Raw genomic sequence first — 10,539 nt, forward strand, 5'->3', positions numbered from 1 at the left:
TTGTAGGCCAAAAAACCTGGAGGGTTTTGCCCAGAGGCTTCAAAGACAGCTTATACCATAGAGTTGGGCTAGAGTGACCTTCCTCAGCTTGGAGTTTTGCAGATGTTTTGGACTACAACTCCCAGCATTCCTGGCTGGGGTTGATGGGAGTTGAAAAACATATATCTGGATTGCACCAGGTTGGGAAAGACTGAGTTAGAGCTGTGATTCCATTGTCTGAAGGCAGAACCTGGTTATTTCTGACACCGTCCTTTCTTCTCTCCTCCGGCCTGTGGTTTGCGCCCAGGGGCCTCGCGCCCAGTCACAGCCATCTCCTGCTTGGTATGGATTACAGCCCTTTGGGTCATGGCCAGTGCCAATTAAAGAGGGCTTGAGCCATAGAGATGCAGAATTGATACGCAAACTAGAATGGAATTATGCTTCAGTAGTCACATTTTTCTGAATTTTGCAATGCAGTTCACCAATTATTTTTTAAAAAAATGCATCCAAAATGTGTATATATGTAGGGAAAGCCTTTAAACGGTATTATATAGGGGAAACTGCTTTCAAAAATGCATACATCAGGCAAAATTGCATGCAAAAATTCAGAGAAATGTGCACACAAATGCATACACATTTCCCACTTCTGGGTTCTCATCTTCTGGTTTCCCACTTCTAGTTTCCCACTTCTGGCTTCTCATCTTCTGGTTTCCCACTTCTGGCTTCTCACTTCTGGCTTTTCATCTTCTGGTTTCCCTCTTCTGGCTTCTCATCTCACTTCTGGCTTTTCAGTTCTGGCTTCTCATCTTCTGGTTTCCCACTTCTGGTTTCCCACTTCTGGTTTCTCATCTTCTGGTTTCTCATTTTCTGGCTTCTCATCTTCTGTTTTCTCATCTTCTGGTTTCCCACTTCTGGTTTCTCATCTTCTGGTTTCCCACTTCTGGGTTCTCATCTTCTGGGTTCTCATCTTCTGGTTTCCCACTTCTGGGTTCTCATCTTCTGGTTTCCCACCTTCTGGTTTCTTACTTCTGGTTTCCCACTTCTGGGTTCTCATCTTCTGGGTTCTCATCTTCTGGGTTCCCACTTCTGGGTTCTCATCTTCTGGGTTCTCATCTTCTGGGTTCTCATCTTCTGGTTTCCCACTTCTGGTTTCTCATCTTCTGGTTTCCCACTTCTGGGTTCTCATCTTCTGGGTTCTCATCTTCTGGTTTCCCACTTCTGGGTTCTCATCTTCTGGTTTCCCTCTTCTGGCTTCTCATCTCAATTCTGGGTTCTCATCTTCTGGATTTTCATCTGCTGGTTTCCCTCTTCATGGCTTCTCATCTCACTTCTGGCTTTTCAGTTCTGGCTTCTCATCTTCTGGTTTCCCTCTTCTGGCTTCTCACTTCTGGCTTTTCATCTTCTGGTTTCCCTCTTCTGGCTTCTCATCTCACTTCTAGCTTTTCAGTTCTGGCTTCTCATCTTCTGGTTTCCCTCTTCTGGCTTCTCACTTCTGGCTTTTCATCTTCTGGTTTCCCTCTTCTGGCTTCTCATCTCACTTCTGGCTTTTCAGTTCTGGCTTCTCATCTTCTGGTTTCCCTCTTCTGGCTTCTCATCTCACTTCTTGGTTCTCACTTCTGGCTTCTCATCTTCTCTACCCTTCCCCTCTGAGCCAAAGGATGTGCTTGTGAACCTTGATCCTGATGTGTCAAAGCCCTGTCCTTGTTCCATCCTGCAGGCGACACACATTTCACAGCTTTCTCTCTCTTCTTCCACCCTACCCTACCCCCACCCCTTTCCACAGGGCTATAACAAATACCTCCACTCTCACTCTGTCCACTCCCCCTCTCTGAACGGAGCACTTTTCTCCAGCCAACGCCGTTTCAGCGCCCCCAGGCTGCTGCATCACCTGCAGAGCCAAATCCGAGCACTGCAAGTGGAAAATGCCATGTACGGCAGAAGCAGCCAGGACAATCTCAGCAGCTTCCAGGAGGACCTGGCCCAGACATACAGGAGCAGGGTAAGAGCTTGTTTCGGGTCTCTCCTGCAAGAGAAAGTACAAAGGGCCAAGGAATATGTGTGTTTCTTAATTCTGCAGGAGCACAGGGGGAAAGAAAACCAGAATTCAACAACTGACAATCTGTGGCTTTAATTATTATTTTTAAAAAGCGGGTGTTTTTTTTAGCATTTATGGCTGTGAATATATACTTGAAACTGGTGTACCTGGAATGTCAGAAACCAGAGGCGTGTTGTCCCAAAAAGGTGGGGTCAGCCCTTCCCTTCCCAGATCTTCATCACTCCCCAGGACTAGTATCCTGCAAAGGGAAAATCACACAACGTTTGCTAAAGCTGGTGTCATTTAAATAGGTTGCCGACTCCAGCTTTTCTCGGGGCAGGTGTTTGGTTGCCCAGGCACGGTTTATTTATTTTTTATTTGTTACAGCACTTTTATCCTGCCCCTTAGCCAAAACAGGCTCTCAAGGCGGCTCACAAAAATAATTCTTAAGACAGCCCTTGCCTACAGGCTTACAACTGAAAAAAAACATGACACAAAAGGAAAGGGGATTGGGAGGGAGAAGGGGGGGGGAAGCAAATTTAGGCACTAGATTCTTAGTTGCCAAGTTCAGCAGGTCATGGACACAGCGGAAGGGCTGCCGCTTCCTCTCCCTCTAATAGCCTCATCCAGATCCAGGCATGATGGAGAGGTGCCTGGCTGATGCTTCCTTTCCCTCCTGGGTTTGTATTTGAGCTCAGAGCATACCCCACCTTGGGCCAGCCAGGGATGCCTAAGCAGGAATTCTCTGCAGCCTGGCACAACTGCAGTTCTCTGTGCCTCTTGCGAGCTATGACAGCTAAACCTGTTTCAAACTTGTTTAAACTCATAGAGAAGATGTGTGTTACTTCAGGTGAGTTGCTTGCAAACCTTAGTGTCTCATCTCTTGATGGTGATACTACAGCTATACCCTTAAGAACATCAGAAGTGCCCTGCTGGGTCAGACCGAGGGTCCGTCAAGTCCAGCATTCTGTTCACACAGTGGCTAACTAGCTGTTGACCAGGGAACCACAAGCAGGACACGGTGCAACAGCACCCTCCTACCCATGTTCCCCATGACTGGTGCACACAGGCTTACTGCCTCTGATATGGGAGGTAGCACATAGCCATCAGGGCTAGTAGCCATTGATAGCCCACCTCCAGGAATTTATCCAACCCCCTTTTGAAGCCACCCTTCTCTCCAGGGGCACAGAAGTGACAAATGTGAGCTCAGATCTTAGATCCATGGTACACGGGTTTTTCTGCTCCGAGGGCCACATTGAGTGTCAGCCGGGCTAGCAGGGGCTGCACATCCATGCACACACCCAGCCCTCCAGAGATCCTGGCTCCAAGCCCTTCTCCCTCCTCTAATCCACACTTGTGAAGGCTTTTGATGTCTCACACTCTGAGTTCCAACTTTCTCAGAAAAACAAAAAAACGAAACAGGGAAAAACTCTCTAGGAACAGGCTCTATGATTCATACCGTAGATACCCAATTTCTAGAGCACCCTAGGATGCCAGCAGGGCCCTTCAAGCGCAGCTCCCTAATGTACTTCGGGGTAGCTCTAGGAATAAGGCTTCTAATGGTAGGAACCATAGAGCCTGCTCCTAGAGCATTTTTCCTCCCCCTCATGCCCCACCCCAGTTTTATTCACCCCCTCCGCCTCATCAGAACTTGTTGCCTCCCCTGGTCACTGCACATCCGAGCCCTCGTCATGGTTGTGACGGTCCAGGGGGCTGGCCCCCATCCCTCCCCCCCACTAAGGTGTAGGCTGCCTGTACCCTGTTTCCATCTCCCCCTTCTCACATTCCAGAGGCACCTGACGCCAGAGCTCTCCTCCTCTCAGCTCCGTGGCAGGAGCAGCTGGAAGTAGAACAGGTACAGAAGGAGCTACAACAGCAAGCGGGCTGGGCACTGGGCGGACTGCAGTCCAGAACGGAATCCCTGTGGCCGGAAGAGCTCAGAGTTGGAGGACGCTTGTTTTCTCATCGTTGTTCTGCATCTGGAGGATCTCCGGAGGATCTTGAACTCCTTTCCCGGTTCGGTACATTCTACAGCGGCAGCTCGTCTTCCTGGTTGGGCTCCCACTTGCCCCTGCTAGCTGGCCAAGCCTCTCCTTTCTCCGTTGGTTTGAAAGGTTGTTTGTTTAAAGCTCCTCTTCCATCACCCCCAGGGTCGGCGTTGTTGGGCATCCGCTAGGGCCCACACCTATGCGGGGGCCCTACTGCTGTCTCTCGGACCTTCCTTGCCCCGTTGCTCCTCCTCCCTTGCTGTTGCTACCTTGTTCACCTGCCATCTCCGTGCAGGCAAGAAGTGACCATTGCCAGGCTTTAGCGTTGCATCTGTTGCTTCCTGGCTGCTCTCCTTGGCCAATTGGGTGCACAGGGCCTAGGAGAGCACAAGGACGTGGGTGGTAGGGAAGGTGGTATATAGAACGGAGGCCCCATCAAGGGCTTCTTGCTTAAGGGACCCCCCCCCCCAAGGAAACTAGAGCTTGCACTGCCCCTGTCCCCATGGCATGGCTCTTGTGCTTTACATAGCCATGTGACAGGCAGAAATTCAACAGTGCAGCAACCCAACCCACCCCCCAGAAAAAAATGTTGGCAACCCTATGTTATGGCTTCAGTATTGAGGGTCGAGGGAGATTAGATTAGGGTGCAATCCTATGCGTATTTAGACAGGGGAAAAGTCCTGCAATTCCCAGGGCCATTCTGAGAATTGTAGTCCTCTTTTCTGTCTAAAGAAGAGCCTCGTGTGGCGTAGAGCAGTAAAGTAGCAGTTTCTGCAGCTGAAACTCTCCCCATGGCCTGAGTTTGATTCCAGCAGAAGCTGGTTTCAGGCAGCCGGCTCGGGTCGACTCAGCCTTCCATCCTCCCGAGGTCAGTAAAATGAGTACCCAGTTAGCTAGGGGAAAGGTAATAATGGCCGGGGAAGGCAATGGCAAACCACCCCGTTATAAGGCCTGCCAAGAAAACGTTAGTGAAAGCTCGCATCCCTCCAAGAGTCAGTAATGACTCAGTGCTTGCACGAGAGGTTCCTTTCCTTTCTGTCTAAACATGCATTGGACTGTGCCCTAAATTGATGGATGGAATACAATGATTAATCAGGCAAAATTTCTTTATCTCACCCCCCACCCCATTGATTTTCTATTGTAGAGATGTCTGGGGGAATCATGGGAGTTGTAGTCCCAACGTCTGGATGACTACAGCTCCCACGATCCCCCCAGACAGCTCTGCATTAGAAAAACTACGTTGGGAAAGGTTGGCGTGTACAGTGACAAAAGAGTCTTGTGGCGCCTTCAAGACTAACAAATTTATTCTGGTGTAAGCCTTTTCTGGCTGAGAGTCCACTTCATTAGATGCATGGAAGTATTATAGAGTGTTTCAGGGTTTTTTATACACTACACATAGTGATTGTGGTGGGGGACGAATATGATGTGGGCCTTCATAATACAAGTATTGAGTTTGGAAACTGTTCATATTTTGTGAATGGGCTGGCAGCTAGCGTAATCTGGGTTGATTATTCGTAAACTATGCTTGTTCCTAGTTTCCCCCCTCTTGCCTGTACCCTGGCCTTCAGACACCCGGCTGATGTCTCACACACAGGAGGGTTTTCTTAGTGGCAGTACCCCAAATGTGGAATTCCCTGCCCTCTGGCGTTAGGTTATCGTCCTCTTTATCCGAGTTCCGACAGCAATTGAAGGCCTTTCGCCTTAAACAAGCATTTATCTCTGTTTAGTTTTATGTTAGTGGCTGCTAATTTTGGTCCTTGTAGTTTTTGACTTTGCCGCTGCTTTTAGCTGCTGTGTTCGTTTTTTTATGTTTTTATATTTTGTAAGCCGCTTTGAGTAAGCCTCCCTTTTTGGGGAGGGAAAATACATTTCTATTTAAATTCCTTAAATGACTAAGGGTGCCATGCTATGCATGTTTAGGCAGAAAAGGCAGCTGGCTAGGGGATGCTGGGAGTTGTAGGACTTTCCCCCGTCTAAACATGCATGGGATTGCGGCATAAACAAAGCGTAGAGTATCTGTCGTACATTAGGAAAAAACGAATATTGACGTAGAGACCCAAAAGATTTCCTAAGAAGTTGCGATAGATTTGTCAGAATAAACTTTTCTTTATTAAAAGAGAGAGATAGATTTCTTAAGTGTATTCTACTTCTACTAATAATTCTGAAAGAAGATACAAGTAGGAAGTTTTTGTGTTGAACTAGTTGTTAGAGGAGTTCTGGAGATGTTGGCAAGATGGACAACCCTATGGCATGTTTCCTAGGGAGGTTGTGGTCTCTCCCACACTAGAGGCCTTCAAGAGGCAGCTGGACAAGCATCTGTCAGGGATGCATTGAACAGGGGGTTGGACTCGATGGCCTTGTAGGTCCCTTCCAACTCTGCTGTTCTATTATTCTATGTGGTCTCTCTCTTCTCCATCGCAGAATTAATTCTCCCCAGGCTGTGGGTTTCCTCATTCCTCATTAGTCAGTGGTATGAGCAGAAAACTCCCAGTAAGGTGACATCAGATCACCCTTTTCTACATATTAGAAAGACACAGGAGCAGGCAACCTGGTTCCCACCAGGTACTTGGGACAACAGCTCCCATACGCCCAAGCCAGTGTGGCTAGTTAGCAGGATGATAGGAGTTGTAGTCCAAAGCATCTGGAAAGCACTAGGTTGCCTGTTCAAAAGAAATCCGTCTGCACATTCAAAGGTTTTCTCATCTTGTCAGGTAGAGCAGGTGAACCAAAAGTACTTCACTTCTGGCACCCAACATGTCCTTAATATCTCTGGTATTAAGCTTGCTTTCACATTTGTTACATATCTGGTGCGGACGATGTGCCTCGCTGTGGATTAACGATTTGCCACATTCTACTCATCTAAGGAGACCAACTCTGACATCCGTTCCTTGATGTGAATCAAATTCCTCACCAGTGTGGATTCTTTGATGTGAGGCCAGTCCAGACATCGATTTATTTATTTCATTTATGTCCTGTCTTTTTTCCTCTGGCAAGGAGCCCGAGGAAGCAGGTCACATTATCCTACTCCTCTCCATTGAATCCTCACAACAACCCTGTGAGGTTGGTTAGGCTGAGAGTCCGTGCTTGGCCTAGTGATCTTCATGGCCAAGCAGAGACTAGAACCCAGATCCCCCAAGCCCCAGTCCAACACTAACCGCTACACCACACTGGCATTTGAAGCTTTAGCAGCACCAGAGAGATGCTGCTAAAAGTTTTTCTCCCACTCTGGACATTTATAAGGTTTCTTCCCTGGTGTGGATTCTCTGATGCTTAAGAAGGTTGGAGCGCATGGTAAAGCTTTTCCCACACACCCGGCATGTATTAGACGTCTTTCCGTGTGGATTCACTGATGCCAAATCAAACCTGAGCACCACCAGAAACTTTTCTTTTGCCCACTTGTAAGGGTTCTCTCCCATGTGAATCCTCAAGTGACTTTCAACTAAAAGTCTTCTCACAATAAGAGCATTTAGAGGGTTTCCTCTCATAGGAACATAGGAAGCTGCCTTATACTGAGACAGACCCTTAGTTCATCTAGCTCAGTATTGTCGACACTGACTGGCAGCCGCAGCTCTGCAGGGTTTCTGGCGGGATTCTTTTCCTTCTCTACCTGGAGAAGCCGGGGATCGAATTGGCCTGGATGTGTTGTTGCAGATGTCAGCTCTGTGATAATTTTCAGCCGTTAGCAGAGCTGTAGAGCCTCTCTCTTGGGATGCAGAAGTTGAGACCTCAAACCAAATTGCTGCTTGCGAGAGGGACGGTTAGGCAGGTTCTCCCTGCTGTGAGTCCCATGCTGTAGAACAGCCTTCCTCAACCTGGGGCGCGCCAGATGTGTTGGACTGCATCTCCCAGAATGCCCCAGCCAACTGGCTGGGGCATTCTGGAAGTTGTAGTCCAACACATCTGGCGCGCCCCAGGTTGAGGAAGGCTGCTGTAGAAGGACACTTTTTTCCCCTTTCAACCCCATTTGCGTTAAAAGGAACACTCCGTAGTCATCTCTGATTAGAATCTTTGGGCAGTGCAGAGAAGCAAACACAGATAAACTGTTCTCTCGCTGGGAAGAAAGAGAGGAGCAAAGCATTTTGTGTGTGTGGCTTTTATGCCGATTTTGTATGTTAATATGCTTTTATTAGAACTACGTATGTTGTTGTATAAGCCACTTTGCGAGGGCTGTGTATGGCCCTTGAAGGCAGAATAAACATATTTTAAATGCAAAATACAAATACATTCAGAGCATTTATTGGGGTTTTCTTCCTTGCAAATCAGTTTAGATTTTCGACTTGGGAGAAGGTACGGCTGATACATTTCTCCACGGCCATGATTTTTTTTCATACCTGCCTGCCTTCAAAGTTTCAGATCCAAATAGGAGAATGGTTGTATTTGGTTGGCCCAGTTTCCTTTCCATTATATAGCACTCTTCTTCTGTCAGATTTTAAATATGGCAATATTCAGCTATGTGTGTCGTCTTTTGGTGGTGAAGTTTCTATTTGATTGAGAAGGAGGTGGGGGGACGAAAAGATACAGGCTTGAGGGGGAGTTTAAAATTCACAGATGCCAGTCTCGAATTTTGGGGGCCCAGAACCTGATCTACAGGGCTGCATTTCCAATTCTGTTCACATAAAAGAGTTTTTTTTAATGAAAATTAAAGTTATATGGCATTTTCAGGTGTGTGTGTGTGTGGCAGGAGAGAGAAAATATTTCATCCCTTAGGAAATTAAAGCAATTTAATCAGTTTTGGGTGCAATCCGATGCATGGGATTGTAGTCTTAGTTGCATATATTAATAAAAAGGAAGCGCAAAGGTTTGTGGAGAGGAGATCTATTTACCCCAGACTTCCTGAACCTGGTGCCTTGCAGATGTTTTGTACTACGACTCCCATCAGCCCTGGCCAGCATGGCCCATTGGCAGGGGTGATGGGACTTGTAGTCCGAAACATCTAGAGGGCATGAGTTTGCCTACTCCTGGACAATGTAGACCACTGGCCTTCAACTGGCAAGTCGCGACCCAAAAGTGGGTCGCAAAATCAGCCCAGATGGGTCGTGATCAAGCTGTTGCCACCATGTTGGGCAACAGTGAAATTGTGAAAGTGGGTCCCATGCCGCAGGTTGGGAGTCCGAGGTGGGTCTTGGGTCTGGACCAGTTGAAAATCATTGGTGTAGATAACGATTTGACAAATGATCCAACTTGGGTTGCTTTCAGAAGAGGCTTTTGTGGCCCCATTCGGGACTTTTATGGGTGCCCGGACGACGTGGTCTCCAACTCATAATCCACGGACCCCCACCCCCACCGCTCCTAAGGAAGAAAAGAGAGGAGAGTTGCACAATGGCTTCCTTCTCCTTGGTACTTTGTCTGGAAGCATCTGGTATAAGGGAGCTTCTTGGGTTCCTATTACTTTGTAATATGGTGGGGGGCGCCCTAACAAAAAAGCAGGGCTCTGCCCCGCGGAGCTTGCAATTTCAGACAGCGGCTACAGAAAAAAGGGAAGGAGGGAGATAGAAGGCAAAATAACGCGAGACGCTGATATCCTCTGCTCAGGTGCAAGTCCCGGCTGCATTTCTTCCTTGACCACTTGCTCCCGGCAGAGTAAGACCCCGCACGCCCACCACCCCTGCAAGCTCAAGGGGGGCGACCGGGCTTACCTCTGCGTGCCTCTGCTGCTCCATTTGCCAACACGTCTGCGAAGTGGACTTGCAAACTAACCCCTTCATCCCTCCCCCTTCCTTTCCTTTGCAAAACCTCAAGAAGTGCTCGCTTTTCCAGGCAGCACACACTGCAGACCACACCGCCGGTAAAGGGTGCAGGCACCGTGGTTGGCTCAAACGTTGGCAACCTCCACGCGAAATAGACCCTGCCTTTGCATCCTCCAGCTGCTGCAAGCCAAACTCTCCCCCATCTCCGCCGCAGCGTCTGCCCCCCTCCCCGCAAGAGGAGGGGGCTTTCTGATGACGAGCCTGGTAGGGTTGCCAAATGACCAGGAAGGAATATCGAAATATTTTTCAGCCTCTAACAGCAACTTGTGCAGTAACCGGCAGGTGAGAATAGAAGGGTTATTATTCCCTGCTCATGTCAGTAGATCAAACCACCGCTAAAGGCACAGGAGCAGCGGCTGGTTGGAAAGTTGGCGACCCTAGATGCAGAAGAAGAAGGAGGAGCCAACACAACCATCAGGCTCCCTGAGACATCTCCGAGGCGCGTCCCACGTTGCTGCCGTGAACCCAAAACAAAGCAAAAACGAAATGAAAGTAAAGGGAAGAATTGATTGGCAGGAATGAACTTGGCTCCAGGAGTGAAGGGGTTAATAGAGAGGGGGTGTGTAGACAGGCCCCGCCCCTTGCCCTGTGAACTGGCGTCATTATCTGAGCAAGAGAGAAAACCAGGAAAGTGGACCATCGCCTGGAAGGCGTTTGCGAGCTCCCTGTGTGTCATAGAGCTAGAAAAGAAAACAAGGCACCACTTCAGGTTGTCACTCGCCGCATATATGCGGGTTTGGATGGAACATAAGGGTGTCTTGTCCTGTGATTTCTTTGCAGCGGTTGCCAC

The sequence above is a fragment of the Elgaria multicarinata genome, chromosome 18, assembly GCF_023053635.1.
Source record: "Elgaria multicarinata webbii isolate HBS135686 ecotype San Diego chromosome 18, rElgMul1.1.pri, whole genome shotgun sequence".
Classification (NCBI taxonomy): domain Eukaryota; kingdom Metazoa; phylum Chordata; class Lepidosauria; order Squamata; family Anguidae; genus Elgaria; species Elgaria multicarinata.